This window comes from Pelophylax lessonae, assembly GCF_965119305.1.
Source record: "Pelophylax lessonae genome assembly, chromosome: 2".
Classification (NCBI taxonomy): domain Eukaryota; kingdom Metazoa; phylum Chordata; class Amphibia; order Anura; family Ranidae; genus Pelophylax; species Pelophylax lessonae.
This window is the reverse complement of record NC_138769.1, coordinates 94,099,561-94,120,779: the sequence shown is the minus strand read 5'-3', so window position 1 is coordinate 94,120,779 and position 21,219 is coordinate 94,099,561. Positions and strand designations below refer to the sequence as shown.

At 41.9% G+C, this 21,219-nt stretch overlaps 1 protein-coding gene across 4 annotated transcripts in view; it reads left to right on the top strand.

The window, feature by feature from the left end:
• The window catches only part of GRIK1 (glutamate ionotropic receptor kainate type subunit 1), a 691,364-nt gene that overhangs the window by 239,676 nt on the left and 430,469 nt on the right, over positions 1-21,219 (top strand). The gene's annotated exons all lie outside the window — the stretch shown is intronic.

Genomic DNA, 21,219 nt, shown 5'->3' with positions numbered 1-21,219 from the left:
AAAAGATCTGGGACACCTTTGGGTGCCCCAATAAGAGTAGTACTAATGTAGCCCACACAGCACGCCGCAGTGAAGAGTGGGTGTGGCCAAATTGTGTTAAGTGGAAGGAGGATTGTGTTAAATAAAACAAAAGCATTCTTGTTTCCATAAAAAGAAACTTGGATTGGTGTGCCACAATTACAGCGAGTGTCTCACAGACAGGTATAAACCTCAGCACAATCATTAAAAAAATAAAATAAAACTCTTCCAGGACATGTGATTTTGTGGTCACTGAAAATAGTCAGAGAGCTAAAACATTATCTGAGCCTACTTTAAAGGCGACCTTAGATAAAATGCAGGAGTGCAGAGAGAACTGTGTGATGTGGCATAGTGTATAGCAGTGTGGTACAATGTATTGGTGTAAGTGTTGTGTGACGCAGTGCAATGTACAGATGTAAATACTGTAGGATGAAGCACAGTGTACAGATGTAAATACTGTAGGATGCAGCACAGTGTACAGATGTAAATAATGTAGGATGCAGCACAGTGTACAGATGTAAATAATGTAGGAGGCAGCACAGTGTACAGATGTAAATACTGTAGGAGGCAGCACAATGTACAGATGTAAATAAAGTATGACGCAGCACAGTGTACAGATGTAAATAAAGTATGACGCAGCACAATGTACAGATGTAAATAAAGTATGACGCAGCACAGTGTACAGATGTAAATACTGTAGGATGAAGCACAGTGTACAGATGTAAATACTGTAGGAGGCAGCACAGTGTACGGATGTAAATAATGTAGGATGCAGCCCAGTGTACAGATGTAAATAATGTAGGAGGCAGCACAGTGTACAGATGTAAATACTGTAGGAGGCAGCATAATGTACAGATGTAAATAAAGTATGACGCAGCACAGTGTACAGATGAAAATACAGTATGAATGGGCACAATAAACAGATGTAAATACTGTAGAAGGCAGCAAAGTATACAGATATAAATACTGTAGGAGGCAGCACAATGTACAGATGTAAATACAGTATGAAGTAGAACAGTGAACAGATGAAAATACAGTATGAAGTGGCACAATAAGCAGATGTAAATACTGTAGGAGGCAGCACAGTGTACAGATGTAAATACTGTAGGAGGCAGCATAATGTACAGATGTAAATAAAGTATGACGCAGCACAGTGTACAGATGTAAATACAGTATGAAGGGGCACAATAAACAGATGTAAATACTGTAGAAGGCAGCAAAGTATACAGATATAAATACTGTAGGAGGCAGCACAATGTACAGATGTAAATACAGTATGAAGTAGAACAGTGAACAGATGAAAATACAGTATGAAGTGGCACAATAAGCAGATGTAAATACTGTAGAAGGCAGCACAATTTACAGATGTAAATTTGAAAAAAGATGGAACTCAGATGGTGAAGTACGTTTAGTTTAATTAAAATTAGCAAAGACAAAGTGAACTACTCACGTGTAAGTATATGACAACAAAGAAAAGTTCCAAGATGGCAGCCCACACGCAGACACGCCCCTAGCCGCGGCCATCTTGGAACTTTTGTTTGTTGTCATATACTTACACGTATTGAGTAGTTCACTTTGTCTTTGCTAATTTTAATTAAACTAAACGTACTTCACCATCTGAGTTCCATCTTTTTTTGGAGGGGCAACCTAACCATCTATGTAAGGAATTTAGGAGATGTGAATTCATTTGGGAATAACAACTTTTTAAGGACCGCATGTGATTGATCTGGTGCCAACTAGCTTTGGAGATATCGCATACTCTGGGCTTCCAGCTCTTTTGGTCTATGCCTGTTTGACCTCTCTTGACCGGGGGTCAAACATTCCGGTAAGGAGACATCTATCACTAGAACACATGGTTTCTCCAAGACTTGAGATTTAAGCTGTATGGTGTTGGATTTCCTCTTTCCATTCACTACTGACTTTATGCACCTGCTTATGGACTTTATGGACTTTATGGACTTTGGTCTTTATTAAATTTTTTAATATATGTTTTTTTAATATATGTTATCAATTCATATTTGGCGCTGTACACCTTTTTAGCTATTTCTATTGGGTCTGATTTTATGTACTGGCTGCCTTGCAACAACTAAGCGCAGCTTTCCCCTTCTCTTTATTTGTGTACATCTATAGCCGCTTTTATGGGGGTAGAACTGCATAATTTTTTTTTTTTTTTTTTTAAACGTTAAAATCGTATTTTATGAAATAATACTCAATCCTTTAGCAAATTAATGTTTTCCAGTTAGGCTTTAGATCTACATCACAGCATATATAAACCCCAACTAAGATAAGAGTTTGTTTACCATATTTCCCATCTCAGTACTACCGGTCTTCTACAGCCTCTTTTCAGCCAGTTCTGGTCCATACACTTGTTCCAGAATCAGTTACACATGATTGCTCTGGACCAGCTTCCTGATAATGACAACAGTGGACCCTGCCTGTGCAACATATATGTCAGCACAGCTACTTGTATCCTCTACCAGGGGCACATTTCACAGGGTGACAACCCAGGAGCACATTTTGGGAGACCATTATCACCCTGTAACAAGAAGTACCTGAATGAAGACCCTCAAGGCAGGACCATTGCTATTCTTTTATGGAAAGTTAAACATTTAAAGGATCACACTGAACATTAATTCAGAAGATAGACCCGACTACTCCAATAATCCTTAAATTAGCTTTAATAATACATGAATGAGTAAAAAAAATTCAAGGGCTTATGTGTTTTGGCAGCAGAGCCTTGATCAAAGCACACTGAACACTCTGCTTTAACCCCTTCACACCAAGCGTTCACAAATATGCAGCCCCACTGGACTGGGCTTTTTTCCGCAGGGCCGCATATTTGTGTATCTCCCTGGGTGCACGGCACGCCCTTAGCACAGAGACTGGGTCACCTGATCGCTGTGATAGCCTCTGATTGGATATCGCAGTAATCAGTCACTGTAAAGCCCGCCTCTGTGTTTTCTCTGTCTGTAAATAAAAAAGAGAGATACATCGTATCTCTCTCTCCCTGCAGAGAAAAAAAAAGTGTTTGTAAAAACAAATTGTAAAATCAATGAAAAATAAATGTTATAAAATATCTAGATCAAGGTTTGATCTGGGTCAGTCTCAGGATTAGTGTTTGGGTCAAGGTCAGGGTCATTTTTTTTTTTTTTTCAATTCAGTGTCAGTTAGTGTTAGGGTCCTTTCACACGGCCGCTCCGTGTGTCCGCAAATCATCCAATCCGTTTGCGGATGATTTGCGGACATAATGTAAGTGAATGGCACTGCGGGTGTCAGCGGAATACCATCCGCTGACACCCGATTTTCCTCCTGTCAGTTCTGTTCCGTTTTTATGAATGGAACAGAACCCCATTTTTCCTTTCCGTGTAAAAAACGGAAAGGAAGGAAAATCGGATGTCAGCGGTGTCATCCGCTGACATCCGCAGTGCCATATACTTACATTATGTCCGCATATCATCCGCAAACGGATGGGATGATATGCGGGCACACGGAGCGGATGACAGAAATGTCATCCGCTCCGTGGAAAAAAAAAAAAAAAAAAAAGTCCCGCAGCGGACCTTTCACACGGAGCGGCCGTGTGAATAGAGCCTTAATGTGTTTTAGGTAGGATAAAAAAAGCAAAATACCCACTATTGTTTTTGGGATTTTGGGCTGTACTACGGGTACAAATAACAACTAATATACACATATGTGGTATTGCTGCAGGGGCAGTAGAATTTAGTTTAGGTTGTGTTTTGGTGGAAGGTTATGGTAGTAGCAAGAAATAAACAACTAAACTTACCCATTGCCCATTCACACTGATCCGACATGGACCGCGACTTGGTCAGGCTGACAAATCGCGGTCCATCGCGTCCCATAATGTAGTACAGGAACGGTTCTAATAGGAGCGACACAAGTCGCTCCGACTTAGAAAAAGGGTCCTGTACTACTTCGGATTGACCTGGAACGACTTGCATAGACATTCATTTTATGAAGTCCGTGCAAGTTGCGCTGAAGTCACGCTGCACGCAACTTCACAGGTCGCCCCGAAGTCGGATCTGACATAATGTGAACGGAGTCTTAAAAAAATGTTTTTTTGTTTTTTTTTTTTAAATAATTTGGACCAGTTTTCTTTTGATAATAAGAACAAGTCAGGAGATATCCATTACCATTTACCACCAAATAAAAACCCAATATGTCCTGAAAAAAGCAAGGTATAATCCACCTGGATGCACAAAGTGATGATACAGTGGGTACGGAAAGTATTCAGACCCCCTTAAATTTTTCACTCTTTGTTATATTGCAGCCATTTGCTGAAATCATTTAAGTTCATTCTTCTTCCTCATGAATGTATGCATAGCACCCCATACTGACAGAAAAACACAGAATTGTTGACATTGTTGCAGATTTATTAAAAAAGAAAAACTGAAATATCACATGGTCCTAAGTATTCAGACCCTTTGCTGTGACACTCATATATTTAACTCAGGTGCTTTCCATTTCTTCTGATCATCCTTGAGATGGTTCTACACCTTCATTTGAGTCCAGATGTGTTTGATTATACTGATTGGACTTGATTAGGAAAGCCACACACCTGTCTATATAAGACCTTCCAGATCACAATGCATGTCAGAGCAAATGAGAATCATGAGGTCAAAGGAACTGCCTGAAGAGCTCAGAGACAGAATTGTGGCAAGGCACAGATCTGGCCAAGGTTACAAAAAGATTTCTGCTGCACTTAAGGTTCCTAAGAGCACAGTGGCCTCCATAATCCTCAAATGGAAGACGTTTTGGACGACCAGAACCCTTCCTAGAGCTGGCCGTCCGGCCAAACTGAGCTATCGGGGGAGAAGAGCGTTGGTGAGAGAGGTAAAGAAGAACCCAAAGATCACTGTGGCTGAGCTCCAGAGATGCAGTCAGGAGATGGGAGAAAGTTGTAGAAAGTCAACCATCACTGCAGCCCTCCACCAGTCGGGGCTTTATGGCAGAGTGTCCCGACGGAAGCCTCTCCTCAGTGTAAGACACATGAAAGCCCGCATGGAGTTTGCTAAAAAAAACACCTGAAGGACTCCAAGATGGTGAGAAATAAGATTCTCTGGTCTGATGAGACCAAAATAGAACTTTTTGGCCTTAATTCTAAGCGGTATGTGTGGAGAAAACCAGGCACTGCTCATCACCTGTCCAATACAGTCCCAACAGTGAAGCATGGTGGTGGCAGCATCATGCTGTGGGGGTGTTTTTCAGCTGCAGGGACAGGACGACTGGTTGCAATCGAGGGAAAGATGAATGCGGCCAAGTACAGGGATATCCTGGACAAAAACCTTCTCCAGAGTGCTCTGGACCTCAGACTGGGCCGAAGGTTTACCTTCCAACAAGACAATGACCCTAAGCACACAGCTAAAATAACGAAGGAGTGGCTTCACAACAACTCCGTGACTTAAACCCAATTGAGCCCTGACTTAAACCCAATTGAGCATCTCTGGAGAGACCTAAAAATGGCTGTCCACCAACGTTTACCATCCAACCTGACAGAACTGGAGAGGATCTGCAAGGAGGAATGGCAGAGGATCCCCAAATCCAGGTGTGAAAGACTTGTTGCATCTTTCCCAAAAAGACTCCTGGCTGTATTAGATCAAAAGGGGGCTTCTACTAAATACTGAGCAAAGGGTCTGAATACTTAGGACCATGTGATATTTCAGTTTTTCTTTTTTAATAAATCTGCAACAATGTCAACAATTCTGTGTTTTTCTGTCAGTATGGGGTGCTATGTGTACATTCATGAGGAAGAAGAATGAACTGAAATGATTTTAGCAAATGGCTGCAATATAACAAAGAGTGAAAAATTTAAGGGGGTCTGAATACTTTCCGTACCCACTGTATGTGCAGTTTTAATAACACATGTCAAAGTTACAAAATTGTGCTTAGGCATTAGGATTTGTTTTACCCTTAGACGAAAAGGGGTTAAGCATCAAAGTATATAAGAGTACTAGGTACGTTACTTAGATAATCCATGCTTTCTCATCCTAATATATGTGTTCAGGGAAAGTGGAAGTGGATATTGGAAGATTCCTCCTTGGGATTCTGAAGCAATGATCGGAGTGGAAGTGTGTCCATATGTTATTACTATCTATGATAACTGTGGCCAACTGGCTAAATTGTGTGTTAAAAGTCTGATAACGATGAACAGTTCTTTGCCGCAATCTCTCTCTAGTGCCCCGTAATTCAGTTTTATTGTGATCGAGGCTTCGGGGGAGCGCAGTCAATCAAGGCATGGGCTGCACTGTGGAGGGTCATATGCGGGCTACCTCCACAAGAATTCCAATCTTTTATTAGAAAAGAGGATCTTCCTATCCAAGAGATGTGTCCTCTTCTTTACAATGACACTGTCGTATCAACGCTACCTTGACATCCAGTCTAGCCGTGCCCCTTTCTTTTGATTGTAACGTACTTTAATTATAGTAATGAAAGGGATGGATGAAAGCAGCCATCACTAATACATTTTAATAGGTACAGTCAATCAGAAATTAGCTTGAATCAGTCCGTTGGAGCATTTGTAGTATTTCTTTTAATCTGTTTTTATGTGACTGCAAATGCGTATGTTTGCTTTTTAGATGTAATTTCGAATTTAATGGCATGCAATTAAAATAGTCCTGTTTGAGTTATGTATTATTTGTAAGGTTATACAGTTCTAAAGTAATTCTATAACTCATCGTAAAAGCTTACTTATGAAAAATCTATTTTCTTACCATTCTGTTACCTTTCAGTGCAAAAATTGCAGCTTTATATGGGGATGGTTGTCCCTGTTATTGCATGTAACCTACAACCGGCCATGGGTGGCAATTTGATAGCGATATCAAACTTTCGATTCCATTTTTTGACAAATCGCGAAGCAATGGGAGACATAAAATGGTAGGTTTGATAGACCGAAGGAGATGGGAATGAACAGGTGGAAAAAGCTGTCAATTTATTTGCCCAGTTTCAGCTTCCCAATCAACCAAATTCTGGGGGTCAATGAAACTCATGGGTGGTGGATTGCTTTATTTCTGGTGATTTTTTGCACTTGCATATGCGATTCCTGGTAGATGGAAAGTGATTGAAATTGTCTAAAACATGTATAGCCAATTAAAGAGCTGCCCAGCTGTTGTGCTAGAGATAATCAGGCAGTTTTAGGTAGGCAGGTAGGCTCCTCTCACTGATAAAATCAATAACAATAGTAACAATAGTAACAAGGGATCATGTAAAGGATATCTATGACCACAGCATACAGTTTTATTTTATATACGCATTGTAATAATACAAAAAAAAAGAAAAAAAAAACATATATATATATATATATATATATATATACACACATATACTATATATATATATATATAGATATAGATATATACCAAAATTATTGGGATGTCTGCCTTACACACACATAAACTTTAATAGCATCCCAGTCTTAGTCTGTAGGGTTCAATATTGAGTTGGCCCAACCTTTGCAACTATAACAGCTTCAACTCTTCTGGGAAGGCTGTCCACAAGGTTTAGGAGTGTGTCTATGGGAATGTTTAACCATTCTTCAAGAAGCGCATTTGTGAGGTCAGGCCATGATGTTGGATGAGAAGGCCTGGCTTGCAGTCTCCACTCTAATTCATCCCAAAGGTATTCTATCGGGTTGAGATCAAGACTCTGTGCAGGCCAGTCAAATTCCTCCACCCCAAACTCGCTCATCCATGTCTTTATGGACCTTGCTTCAAGCACTGGTCCAAATGATTTGGTGGAGGAGGGGTTATGGTGTGGTGATGTTTTTCAGGGGTTGGGCTTGGCCCTTTAGTTCCAGTGAAGGTAACTTTTAAAGCATCAGCATACCAAGACATTTTGAACAATTTCATGCTCCCAACTTTGTGGGAACAGTTTGGGGATGGCCCCTTCCTGTTCAAACATGACTGCGCACCAATGCACAAAGCAAGGTTCATAAAGAGTTGGATAAGCGAGTTGCAACCTCAACCTGATTGAATATGTTTGGGATGAATTACAGCGGGAGACTGCAAGTGAGGCCTTCTCGTTCAACATCAGTGCCTGATGCCACAAATGCGCTTCTGGTCTATGTCATAGGGAGCTGTTTGTTTCATCTGTTTTGGCAGCACAGTGGCTGAAGCCTAGTACACACAGGCCGAATGTCGGGGGACATTGGTCGGTTAAATAGAAACCAGCCAACATTTGGCCCGGATGTCCAACAGAAGAACAGTCGGTCCAAAAGAAGCCGGCCGGCTACTGTCGAAGGGGCATAATCAAAAAAAGGTCTGCCGATCGGCTCCTGAACAGTGCTGTCTAACTAACATCGTATAGTTAGTACAGCGGCTCCTTCTTTTTTTTCCCTAAGCCCTGCTGACTGCTGAGTTGAATGAAAAAAAAAAACTATTAGTGTGCACTAGTCCCATTCCCCTGAAGATGTCGATGTGAATGAAACAGTGAAAACAGTGGTCATCTATATCCTTAAATGCTGCTGAGCTCCTATAACCTTCTATATTTTCATACATCTATGTTAATCAACCTTTGTGCAATGTTAAGATTCTTGCAGAATGCAACTGTATGTTTGCCTCTGAATGTATGGATTCACTTTTATCCGACTCTCGACAATTTTAGGAGCCAGCTCTCTCAGCACCATACTTGATGTACTTGAAAGCCTTTTACTGCACTTTTGTAAGAGGTAAGTTGCCAGGTCTGTCTACAGCCCTCCCCATTTGCTTGGCTTAAGGCTGGAATGCAGAATATGTTAACATATTCACAATTGTACAAACATAACATAGCTATTTTAACCAGTTAACCTATCAGCACATCTTTGGAGTGTGTCAAGAAACCCATGAAAACACAGGAAGAACATGTGATCTCCATGCAGACAATATCCCTGTTGAGGTTTCAATTGAGGACCCCAGTGCTGCATGGCAAAAGTGCCAACCGCTAAGCTTTTTTTGCCACATATATAGGTTTCTAATTGCGCTATAGTTGAAGCCCAACTTCAGCCACACAAAAACTAACTCCAATCGAATGTATAGATCTATGCTATACAAAGAACACAGTACTCCTAACCCAATATCCCCTGCCCTCTGTATGATAACGCTTACCTTTTTTCCATAGGAAACATTGGGTGATGCACCACTGTCTCCCAGACCACCCCTGCTTCCTTATCCTGCCATTAGCCCCCCTGGCTGACACATCCACCAGTAACAATGTATGTTGTAATGATGTTATACACAGTTGGAGAGGGAGAATTTGGAAGGTTGAGAGCACAGTTCCTGTTTAGCACCACCCCAATTCAATTTATGGAGTTTTTGCTCCTTGGTTGCTAGGCTATTGGGGCTGCCTGCATCCTAGCAACTAAAGATGCTGTGCAGGCTTACCACCTGCATTCCAGTAACCAGTGAAGCCATTGGTTGCTAGGGATCCAGCGGCCACACAGTTGTTGGTTGTTATGGTGCACCAGAAAAATGGTCAGTCCCTCTTCGGTACTGGTATACATTTTTAGGGGATACTACATGCAAAAGGCAAAATAAAAGCAAGGGGGCCACCATAAAATCCATTCTAGACTCTTATTTGTGTAGGCAATCTGTCTGGCAAGGCCAGGGAGGGCTGTGAATGATTCAAGCCCCCTCTGCTTAACCATAACAGGCCAAATGTCCCCTATATGGGAAAAGTACTTTGCCACCTTGTCCCTATGTTGATGGAGACTAGGGCATATCCCCCACATCCCTGGCTCAGTGGATGCATGGGTGATGGGGGAGACTTGTTGGAATCTGTGACCCCTTTAAAATAGGGTTTTTTTCTGTTATCTACCCTTTTCTCTCTACATGAATGATTACATACCTGAGGGGTACATAATACCCTTGATTATTCAGTCACAAAAAAAAGGATACCATTAAAAAAACATATAACACCATGACAAAGTCTTTATTAAAAAAAATTCACAATGTATATACTTACCAAACCCAATCCAGCCATGGCCCTTCTAAATCTGGTAATGGACATAATCCCCCCGGACATGAGAATGGTCTGCTTTCATATACTGGTTGCGGCCAGGACGCTTATAGCGAAATATTGGAAGCAGTCAATAGTACCGTCCCATCTAGAAGTGATTAAAATGGTCAATCTTCAGTTTTTCCTGGAGAAAGCCTATGCGTATGTTGTTTCTCGCGGAGCGAAGTTTCATGCAGCTTGGCACATCTGGACTAACAACAGATATTATACTCCATCACCTTAATTCTAACCAGGGTCCTCCTAGTGTAAAAGATATTGTATCCGGAAGACACAATACCTCTTGTTACATGTTACTTTTGAGATGTTATATATGCATGTTATTACGATTGAGTTCTATGCGACTCGTTCCTTGTTGGTTCTGTTGGATTTCTCTATGATTATTTTCTTGCTATGTTTGTTACTATGCTTTAAACTCAATAAAAATCTATTGAAAGTAAAAAAAATTCACAATGTAAATTCATTGTCAATCATATCATCCAACAATGTGGATCCAAGTCAGATTACACCAACCACCGACATGATCTACTCCTGGCAGACTATATCCACTAAATTGCATTTCTCTTGCTAGCAGCTGGCAGTTTATGAAGGGAAAGGGAATACCGGCCGACATCATCAACCAAATATGGCCATGACCACAGCTGTTGGGCTTTAACAACTTATAAAGCAGGCATTCACAGTAAATATTGGCTTTGTCCTTCACTCACCTACCACGCTCCATTCAGTTGCTGAAAGCAAATTAGGAAGCCCTTAATAGTTATAAGCACTGTCACATAGAAGGTAGGGGAGGGAGTCACATGGTCCTCCAAACCAGCAATACCATGTATTTGTCTTCCTTGTTGTGATCCTTTTTTGATGTACTCACCTTGTCTATCAGGTTCCTTGTACAGCGGCATAGGATTTACCGCCATTATGTCCTCCATTTCCCTTCTCAGTTCTCTTACAGTAAACCTCCCTGCTCACACAATGTCACAAAGGCTGGATATGATAACAGTCAGGTCTTTAATCCACAAATTCCTAGAAGACCCGATTGTTTATTCTGCGCAGGTACTGTCTGCGTCTATCTATTGAAAAGGTCATGTTTCATCACTTGATTGTGAAATGTTGAGTGCAATTATACTCAGTATGTTAGAGCAGATGTGACCAGCACTTTCAAGGCAAATGTTCCATTTACGTTCTATTATTTATCTTTACATATCCGAGGGAAAGAATATCATGTTATAGCGGTAAAGGAGTTCAGTGAGAGAGGGCAGGTGGAGCAAAAGAGTGAGGTTTAAGAGTGAATATAAAAAAGAAGCAATAAATGAGGCAACAAATCAAACTAAACCTTGTGTTATTAGCTTAACATGTGTAATGCTACCAACAAAGGAGGCGCTCCCAGATTCCCAGGGTTCTTTTCCCGATAACTGCCCGGAGCCAGGCACACAACTCTGATCACTCTTCAGACTCATTAACCAGTCTAGTGGTATGCTTTTTTTGATGCTTTTATGAAAACTCGAATTTGGGTAGGTAGTTGGTACTGGTAGGTTACTCCAGTAACCGTTAGTAGCAATTTGAGAAGACCATTTTTTTTTTCCCTTAGAACTGTAAGCCAAGTCCTTGCACATGTAAATGATGGACTGAGCTTTGTAGTAGCAACCTGAGGAAAATAATCTTTCTCTTGGAAATCCAAGCAAAGTCCTTTCACTAAGAATTAAAAAGACAGCTCTTCAGGAAACCAGACACTATGTACCCTTTAAAAAAGCTGATGAGGTAAGTGAATCAGCTTTTTCAAAGCCCATAGACCTAAACAAGCAGTAAACCTTTCCAGTTCAGAGGAGAATTTTTAGATTTCCTGGAGTTCAGCCTTAACGGCCCCATCACAAATTTGGTATCAGGACAATATCCCCCCAGACGATATCCCCCGGGACAATATCCCCCGGGACAATATCCCCCCGGACAATATCCCCCCGGACAATATCCCCCGGGACAATATCCCCCGGAAAACATCCCCCTGGACATAATCCCCCCGGGACAACATCCCCCCGGAAAACATCCCCCTGGACATAGGGTTAGGGTTAGAGGATTAGGGTTAGGTTAGGGTTAGTGTTAGAGGGGGGATATTGTCCAGGGAGGATATTGTCCGGGGGGATGTTGTCCAGGGGGGATTATGTCCAGGGGGATGGTTCCCAGGGGATATTGTCGGGATATTGTCCGGGGGGATATTGTCTGGGGGAATATTGTCCTAGAATCCACAAATTTACGTATATCAGAACTAGTTTGTGTTTAAAGCAAGTGTGACAGGAAGTCAGGTAAATCTGGGAATGTAGTCACTGAGAGGAGACACATTCCCACCTGCTTTGAAAGTTCACTGATACTATAGGGTGTTGGCTGCAGAGAGAGCCAGCAGGAAGTTGAAAACCATTCAGCTGTTCAGAATGAGGAGATCAAGGACTCTATAATTTGTCCAGAGAAAATCTATTGAGTGCTGCCTCCTGTCGCTGTGTGTGCTGGGAAGAGGAGGACAGACATACGTGTACCTCCCGACGCCGTGTGGGCATGGGAGAAGGACTGCTGCCGCCTGTCGCCGTGTGGGCTGGGAGAGGGGGACAGTCGGATGTGTGCCTCCCGACAAGCTGGTGAGCATGGGAGAAGACCCCCTAAAGCGATGTGAAGCTAAGGAGGGTAACCACGAGTGAAGACGTCTCAAAGGTGAGAAGACAAAGTGTTCCATGTGAAGAGTTTGAAGAGTAAAGGGACCTGTTAAATGAACTGTGTTCAATATGAAGAATCTGAAGAGTAAAGGATCCTGTTATAAATGAACATGTGCTGTGTGAAAGAAAACAAAGGGACATGTTCAATGGACAATGTTTGTGCTGTGTGAAAAGCAAACAAATGGACATTTGAGTGTCTGCTGTAGGATCAGCAGTGTCGGCCCAACAGTAGGTTGGAAAGACTTCTTAGGTAGGTTCCAGCGTGAGAAGGTAGCCGCCCACAGAGGCAAGGATTTATTTTGTCTTTTATTTTATTTTGGCTGTTTTGATGCTTGCAATTGTGTTAAGTAAATTGCATGAATAAATCAGTCTTGTTTTCAACCTCTAATCGGCTATCTCTCTGTGAAAACGCACCCCCAAAGGGGTCATCCACGCCTACCAATGAGTAATCCCTTACATATGGTGGAGGTATGCAGTGGGCATAAGCAGAGATCCCTGCAAGGAAGTGCAAATGTTTGATGAACTTTATCTGGTGCATGAGATTGCACAATCTATGTGTGCAGGAGAGAAGATCCTGACAGAAAAAAAAAAAGTGTTTTAAAGAGACAGCGGTCTCAAAATTATTTGATGAACTTTGTTGTGTCTGGTGCAAGTGACTGCACAAACTGTGTGCGCAGGAAAAGAGATCCTGCAAGAGAGAGAAAAACTACATGTGTTGAAGAGACAGTGGTCTGAAAATTGTTTGCTGGACTGTGAAAAATTTGTTTGTGGAGTTATTGAAGATGGGGCGGTCCAAACGCCTGAAAAATGCAAAGATAGATGAAATGAGAGACCGGATTCTATGGATGGAGGGGATGTTGCCGTCTGAACCAGCCCCATCCATGCCTAAAGAGAGTCTACTAAAGAGGAAGGTTGTTGTCCCTAGCAACACTGATGAAACTGCTATGGAGACGCAGTGTGCTCAGATGAAAAGTAAACTCAAAATGGAGGAGATGTTGAAACATCTGATTATATCAAATGCAGCTCAACAGCAAGCAAATGCAGCTCAACAGCAGGCAAATGCGGATTTTCAGCGGAGCTTTGCAGCTCAACAAAAGGCTCATCAAGAGAGCATGGCAGGCTGGAAACAGAGACGCCAGCAGCCAATGGAGGTCATCGGTTTGGAGGAAACCGAGTATGTGTGCAGGGCTGAGTTGGATGCCTTGCAACGGAAAATGGAAGAAAAGGAACAAGCCTTGGAATTGCTTAAAATGGAGCATAGAAACTTGCAGGAAATGAATGAACTACTCAAGTCTCATGTGTCACAGTGGGAAGAATCCACTGCTCTTCTTTTGGTCGAGTTGCAAAAACGCAGAGAGACTATAATGGAGAAAGATACCATCCTCATGGAAAAGGAAAGTGAAATTCAGACTTTGCAGAAGCAAAGTATGGCTGATATGTTGGAGTTGCGTAATCAGCTGGAAAAAAGTCTTCAGTCTTTGGGAGCTACAAAAATAGACCTGCAGGAGTCGCAGGAACAGAATGTTGCTCTGAAAGCGACATTGTCTCTCAGCGACAAAGAGAAAAGTGAAAGAGAGGCTAAATTACTGAGTACTGTGTATGAGCTCACTACTTTGAGCAATGTGGTAGATGAATGGCGTGCGGACTGTGAAAGTTGGAAAGGGGAAGCCCAACGTTTCCAGCAGCAGTTAAAGGAGAAAGAAGCCTGTGTGGCAGAATTACAGTCTCATTCCCAGAAACTAGCCAATGAGGTGAAGGCTCTTATGCAGGGAAAAGGAGATTGTGAACATAAGAGGGAAAAAGTAGAGGCACGGCTTCTGGAATCGCAAGTCAAGGTGTCAGAAGGTGACCGATTGTGTGCTAAGCTGTTAGAGAAGGCAAACCGATTGCAGGTTGAGTTGGACAGTGTCACAAATCGGCTTTCTCAAGCAGACAGCAAATCTAGAGAAATTGCGGAAGATTTTTCTATCTTGGAATCGCAGCTGCAAGACACGCAGGAACTCTTACAGGAAGAGAGGTGTCAAAGGCTGAGTTTTAGCACAAAGCTCAAACAAATGGAAGATGAGAAAAATGGCTTCCTGGAACAATTAAAAGAGGAGGCGGAAGCAAAGAAAAACCTATCAGAGCAAGTCGCAACATTGCAAGCTCAGATAGCGGATATGAAAAAACGCATGGAAGAAAGCGTTGGTTCATTACAGTGTGTTGAAGATGTGAAAAAGAAGTTTGATCAGATGCTTGGTGAAGAGAAGACTGTGTCTGCAAAATATGCAGAAGAACGCGACCGCGCAGAAGCGGAGGCGCGTGATAACGAGAGCAAAGCCCTGTTCTTGGCTCGCTCCTTGGAGGAAGCTCTAGAGTGTAAAGTTGAACTAGAAAGAGTTAACCAACAGCTGTGTACAGAAATGGAAGATTTGGTCCGCTCCAAGGATGATGTTGTGAAAAGAGTTCAGGAGCTAGAAAAGTCTAAGCGAGCCTTAGAACAGCAAGTAGAAGAGATGAAGATTCCGTTGCAGGAACTGGAAGAGGAATTCCAGGCAACAGAGGATCTGTCCCAAAGAGGGGATAGTGTGCCTGATGCAGTTTTTAAAAGGATCAGTGTTTTGGGGTCTGTCCTGAGTGAGCCTCAGAAATGTGATGACATGTGGCTTGAATCACCCCTTTGGAATAAACCGTTCCTTCAAAAACTTCAAGCATTGGAAAATGTATCATTAGAACTTCAGCAAACAAAGGAGCTGAGTAAGAAATGTGGTGATTTCTCAGTTCAGGCTGAAAACCTAGTGGGGAAAACTAAGGCTGTTGGTGAAAACGTGAAGCAAATGAATAAGTGCCTTTCAGGGAGTGTTTCCAAAATGGAACTGGTGAAAGACGGGTGGCAGAAGTTTGATCGTGATCTTGAGATGCATTCCATGTGGAATTCAGATAGAGAAAAAGAACTAGGTGACCTTGAGCGGTCAAATAGTTCAGCAGAAAGTGCATTGAAGAAACCTGTAAAAGAATGTGTTGCAGTTCCATGCTTCTTCACTGATGCAGAGAGGAGGTCTATAATGGATACCACCCAGATCGCTGGGTTCAACTGTGTTGTTGCCTTTAACCCCTATGTTGGTGGAAGGAAAGTTGATGATGTTCTGGTTGGCTACTTCTGTGAAGAGTTTGGCAAGAAATATAAACTGAATATCAAATCAAATAGTAGGCCTTTACTGCGACTCGCTCAGGAGGGCGAAAAGTTTAAGAAGTTGATGAGTGCAAATGCTTCAGATCTGCCTCTGAATATGAAATGTTTGGTGAATGATATTGATATCTCTGGGAAAAGGAACAGGGGTCACTTTGAAGAAATGTGTGACAGCCTGTTGTCTCAATTGGAAAATCCTCTGCACAGCATCTTAGAGCAAGCAAAGCTCAAGAAGGAAGATCATTCCCTTTTACAACAAAAAGTCAATGATTGTGTACAGCTGTATGGAGAGGCAACTCAAGTCACAGAGGGATGTCAAGAGTCCCTACTTGGAACAAAGCTTAGTGAAGCAAAGGTTCTCAAAGTTTTGTGGAAAACATTTATGGATTGCAGAGAGAGGCGTCTTAAGAATGTTGAAGACATTAAGACTAGCCCAATTGAGTTGCCTATGGATCACGGTCCTCCATGGTGGATTGGACAGACGGTTATGAGGGACAAGCTGTCTGACATTTATGAGAAAGCTGTCAATGAAGATGACAGAAACGAGAAGGAGCAAAATGATGCCAAAAATGCAGTTGAAGAATGTGTATATGAGATGAGAGACAAACTGTGTGGCATTTATGAGAAATCTGTCAATGAAGATGACAGAAACAGTTTCATCCGGAAGCTTGAGGATAATAGGAGGCTTATCAGTGAGTCAGCAGTGCCTGACACATGCGTGCCTGGAAATATGTGTCCCAACCCTAGGGTTGAAACAAGAGGGGGGGGTATGTGACAGGAAGTCAGGTAAATCTGGGAATGTAGTCACTGAGAGGAGACACATTCCCACCTGCTTTGAAAGTTCACTGATACTATAGGGTGTTGGCTGCAGAGAGAGCCAGCAGGAAGTTGAAAACCATTCAGCTGTTCAGAATGAGGAGATCAAGGACTCTATAATTTGTCCAGAGAAAATCTATTGAGTGCTGCCTCCTGTCGCTGTGTGTGCTGGGAAGAGGAGGACAGACATACGTGTACCTCCCGACGCCGTGTGGGCATGGGAGAAGGACTGCTGCCGCCTGTCGCCGTGTGGGCTGGGAGAGGGGGACAGTCGGATGTGTGCCTCCCGACAAGCTGGTGAGCATGGGAGAAGACCCCCTAAAGCGATGTGAAGCTAAGGAGGGTAACCACGAGTGAAGACGTCTCAAAGGTGAGAAGACAAAGTGTTCCATGTGAAGAGTTTGAAGAGTAAAGGGACCTGTTAAATGAACTGTGTTCAATATGAAGAATCTGAAGAGTAAAGGATCCTGTTATAAATGAACATGTGCTGTGTGAAAGAAAACAAAGGGACATGTTCAATGGACAATGTTTGTGCTGTGTGAAAAGCAAACAAATGGACATTTGAGTGTCTGCTGTAGGATCAGCAGTGTCGGCCCAACAGTAGGTTGGAAAGACTTCTTAGGTAGGTTCCAGCGTGAGAAGGTAGCCGCCCACAGAGGCAAGGATTTATTTTGTCTTTTATTTTATTTTGGCTGTTTTGATGCTTGCAATTGTGTTAAGTAAATTGCATGAATAAATCAGTCTTGTTTTCAACCTCTAATCGGCTATCTCTCTGTGAAAACGCACCCCCAAAGGGGTCATCCACGCCTACCAATGAGTAATCCCTTACACAAGGTAAAGTGGCACTGTTAAAATATGTACACCTAACTGTTTTATTGCCAAAGGATTTGCAGTTCTGTTCAACCAGCCTTGCAAAGCATATGACTCTGCCAGATCTCTATTATAGCAGCCCAGCTTTTTTTATCAGTACCCCTAGCATACTGATAAGGTCATCACTCTGTTATTTCCTACTCTTAGAATGCTCCTTTTCACCATTTTTGCACAGGGCCTGATACGCTCTAAATGCCTCCCTCTGCCACAGGGGATTCGAGGAGGCTGATGTTAAGGGAAATTTAAGTACTAATTCCATCCTTTAGATGCACATGAACTTTAATGGCATCCCAGTCTTAGTCCATAGGGCTTAATATTAAGTTGGCCCACCCTTTGCAGATTTAATAGCTTCAACTCTTCTGGGAAGGCTGTCCACAAGGTTTAGGAGTGTGTCTATGGGAATGTTTGACCATTCTTCCAGAAGCGCATTTGTGAGGTCAGCCACTGATTTTGGAGAAGGCCTAGCTCCAAGTCTCTGCTCTTATTCATCTCAAAGGTGTTCTTTCAGGTTGAGGTCAGGACAAGTTCTATGTCTTTATGGACCTTGTTTTGTGCACTGGTCCAAATCATTTGATGGAGAGAGGATTATGGTGTGGGGATGTTTTTTCAGGGGTTGGGCTTGGCCCCTTAGTTCCAGTGAAAAGAACTTTTAAGGCATCAGAAATACCAAGACATTTTGGACAATTTCATGCTCCCAGGTTTGTGGGAACAGTTTGGGGATGGCCCCTTCCTGTTCCAACATGACTGCGCACCAGTGCACAAAGCAAAGTCCATAAAGACATGGATGAGCGAGTTTGAGGTGGAGGTACTTGACTGGTCTGCACAGAGTCCTGACCTCAACCCAATAGAACACCTTTGGGATAAATTAGAGCGGAGACTGCGAGCCAGGCCTTCATCAGTGCCTGACCTCACGAATGCGCTTCTGGTCAAACATTCCCATAGACACACTCCTAAACCTTGTGGACAGCCTTCCCAGAAGAGTTGAAGCTGTTACAGCTGCACAGGATGGGTCAACTCAATATTGAACCCTATGGACTAAGACTGGGTTGCCATTAAATTGAATGTGCATGTAAAGACAGGCATCCTAATACTTTTGGTAATATAGTGTATATATTACCCAAGGTAGAAATCAATCATGGGATTCAGTGCTGCCAGTGAGAGGTGCACTTCATTTAGCCGTTATGTTTTCCTGCACTCCCCTTTTCCTTGATTGTGAATAACACTGAATAAAATGGGTATCTGTAGCAACAAGATCTCCGAAGACGTCACCGGATGTGACGAAACGCGTAAGATTTGGAACGCACAGCGTACGTGACGTGTGACGCAGGTGGAACGCAAGCCGGAAGTTTTCCTGCTCGCTACCCTGCACTCGGTTTGCACCGACACACACGCTCACGAGCGGCCGCTCTCGGCCCCCTTTTTATTGGCAAACTCCTATACATATATATTTTTTCTGCTTATATTGTTCTAAACTACCCTGTATTATCATTTTTACCCAAATTGGGGAATAAAAAATAAAATTTATATCAAAAATACTACACCATCCGGAGCTATTTTTTTTGTCTTCCTTCATATCTGGCCTGAGGTGAGAGGAGAGAGAGGGGGAGCCCGCCATCCTATCCACCCAAAGCAAGCCACGAGGAGACTCCATCATAGCCTGGTAGGCTACTTAAGCTTGGCTGGTCTTGGTGCCATAAGGCATACATGACCCACGCTATTTGGTAATTGATTCAATCTTACCATTTGTCACCGTGGAAATTAAAGCTGCACTGAGCACCACAGAGCAGATTGAGAAATCACTACGCTGAGCACTTGCACTTACTGTTTGGAAAAAAGCACTGTTTGCACAAGAGACTCACTTTATTTATTTATTGGATTATTTATTGGATTTTTAAACTTTGAAAACATTTTTTGGAATTTTTTTCCCCTCAGTATTTCACTACGGTCACCTTATGGAATTTTTTATATGAATTATTTTTGTATATATCACCATATTGTCACTATTATCACCTCAATGAAATTTATGTATGAATTTTATGTATATCACTTTATAATTTTATAATCTTTTAGTAATATTTATTGTAATTAATTTTAGCAAGTGCTATAGGTAGTACAATATAGACTACTTACCTGCAGCATCTGTAGCAACTCTTCACCTGTTTGGGTGGATAGACTGCCTAAATTATGTTCCTGAGAAAATGTTAAAGGATTATGTGACTTTTTTATGTTATAGTCACTGTACCGGTCTGCCCTAAACTGTCGCCATCTGCTGACTGTTACTTAACACTGCAGTTTAATTCTCTGCTGTGCTTTTTGCCCTTACCTGCCTTTATTAGTGTACTTTAAAGCGAGGTCACAAATTCAAGCCAGCACCCAATCAACAGGTTTGTTTCCTAATGCCCAGGATAAAGGTCTTTCTGACAGTAACTATTCTTGCTTTGGATTATTGCTGTGTAGTGTCTGGACTATGATTGCACTCAGCGTGTATCTGCTTGTTCTAATCAGCTACTTACCTCCGCTATTGCCTGGATTGTCCTGATTGCCTGGACTCTGGGGGGTTGATTTACTAAAGGCAAATAGACTGTGCACTCTGCAAGTGCAGTTGGCTAAGGGATAAGTAAATAAGATAAAACTTCGTTTTACAAAGAATATCCAATCATATGCAAGGAAAATAAAAGATAAAACAACAATTTTACTTGTTATATGAATAAAGCCGGCACACGAAAAGTCTTCTTCCAAGTAAAATACTTTATTCCAACATGGATAGCGGTGACAACATGACAAATGACGTGTTTCGGCTTTACGCCTTCCTCATAGACAATTTTACTTGTTCATCATTGGATGATGAAAGTCAGCAGAGGTCCCCTCATTTATTAAGCTTTAGAGCTGGGGTGTCCAACCTGCAGTCCAAGGTCCGCATTCAGCCCAACAGGGCTATGAATGCGGCCCAACACAAAATTGTAAACCTACTTAAAGCATTGATCTTTTGTAAAAATCTATTTACACTTAGCGAACACATGCGGCCAAAGAAAAGTTTTACAGTGTCTTACTCTTCACAATCACGCTTTATTCATGTCATCAGTTTTTGGCTGCACCTATATTTATGAGCAACTATTTTTAAGGATAAAGCACACAAAGAGAAAAATTAGATCCAAAATATCGGACGAGCACCTTGAGAATTCATTGAGAATGGCTACTCCATCCATCAAACCAGATACTGATAAAAGAAAGAATAAAAATCCGAGCTTAGGATAAGAAGACAGAGTCTGGCTGCTGCCCACCTCAAAAGTATACCCCCAAGGGGGTGTACAAAGGCAATAAAATAAAAGTGAGGTAGATGGCGCTGCCAATAATATATGAGTAAATTAATATAAAAATATATAGTTTGTAAAATCCCAAAGTATATAAGACACAAGTCTAGAATAAATATAGGTAAAAATGACTAATAAAAGGAACCAGGTATGTAGGATGATAACAAAAGAAAATAGTCAAAAATGCAAATCAAATTCAGATCCTAAAATTAAAACCTTCCAATGGATAAACAAAGTGCATTGAAGTGTAGAAATGTGGTAAAGTGCACAAATATATATAAAGTGCAAGAGGTGAAAATGGTAAATAATTGGCCAAGAAAAAATTGCCAAAACGGAAAATTGA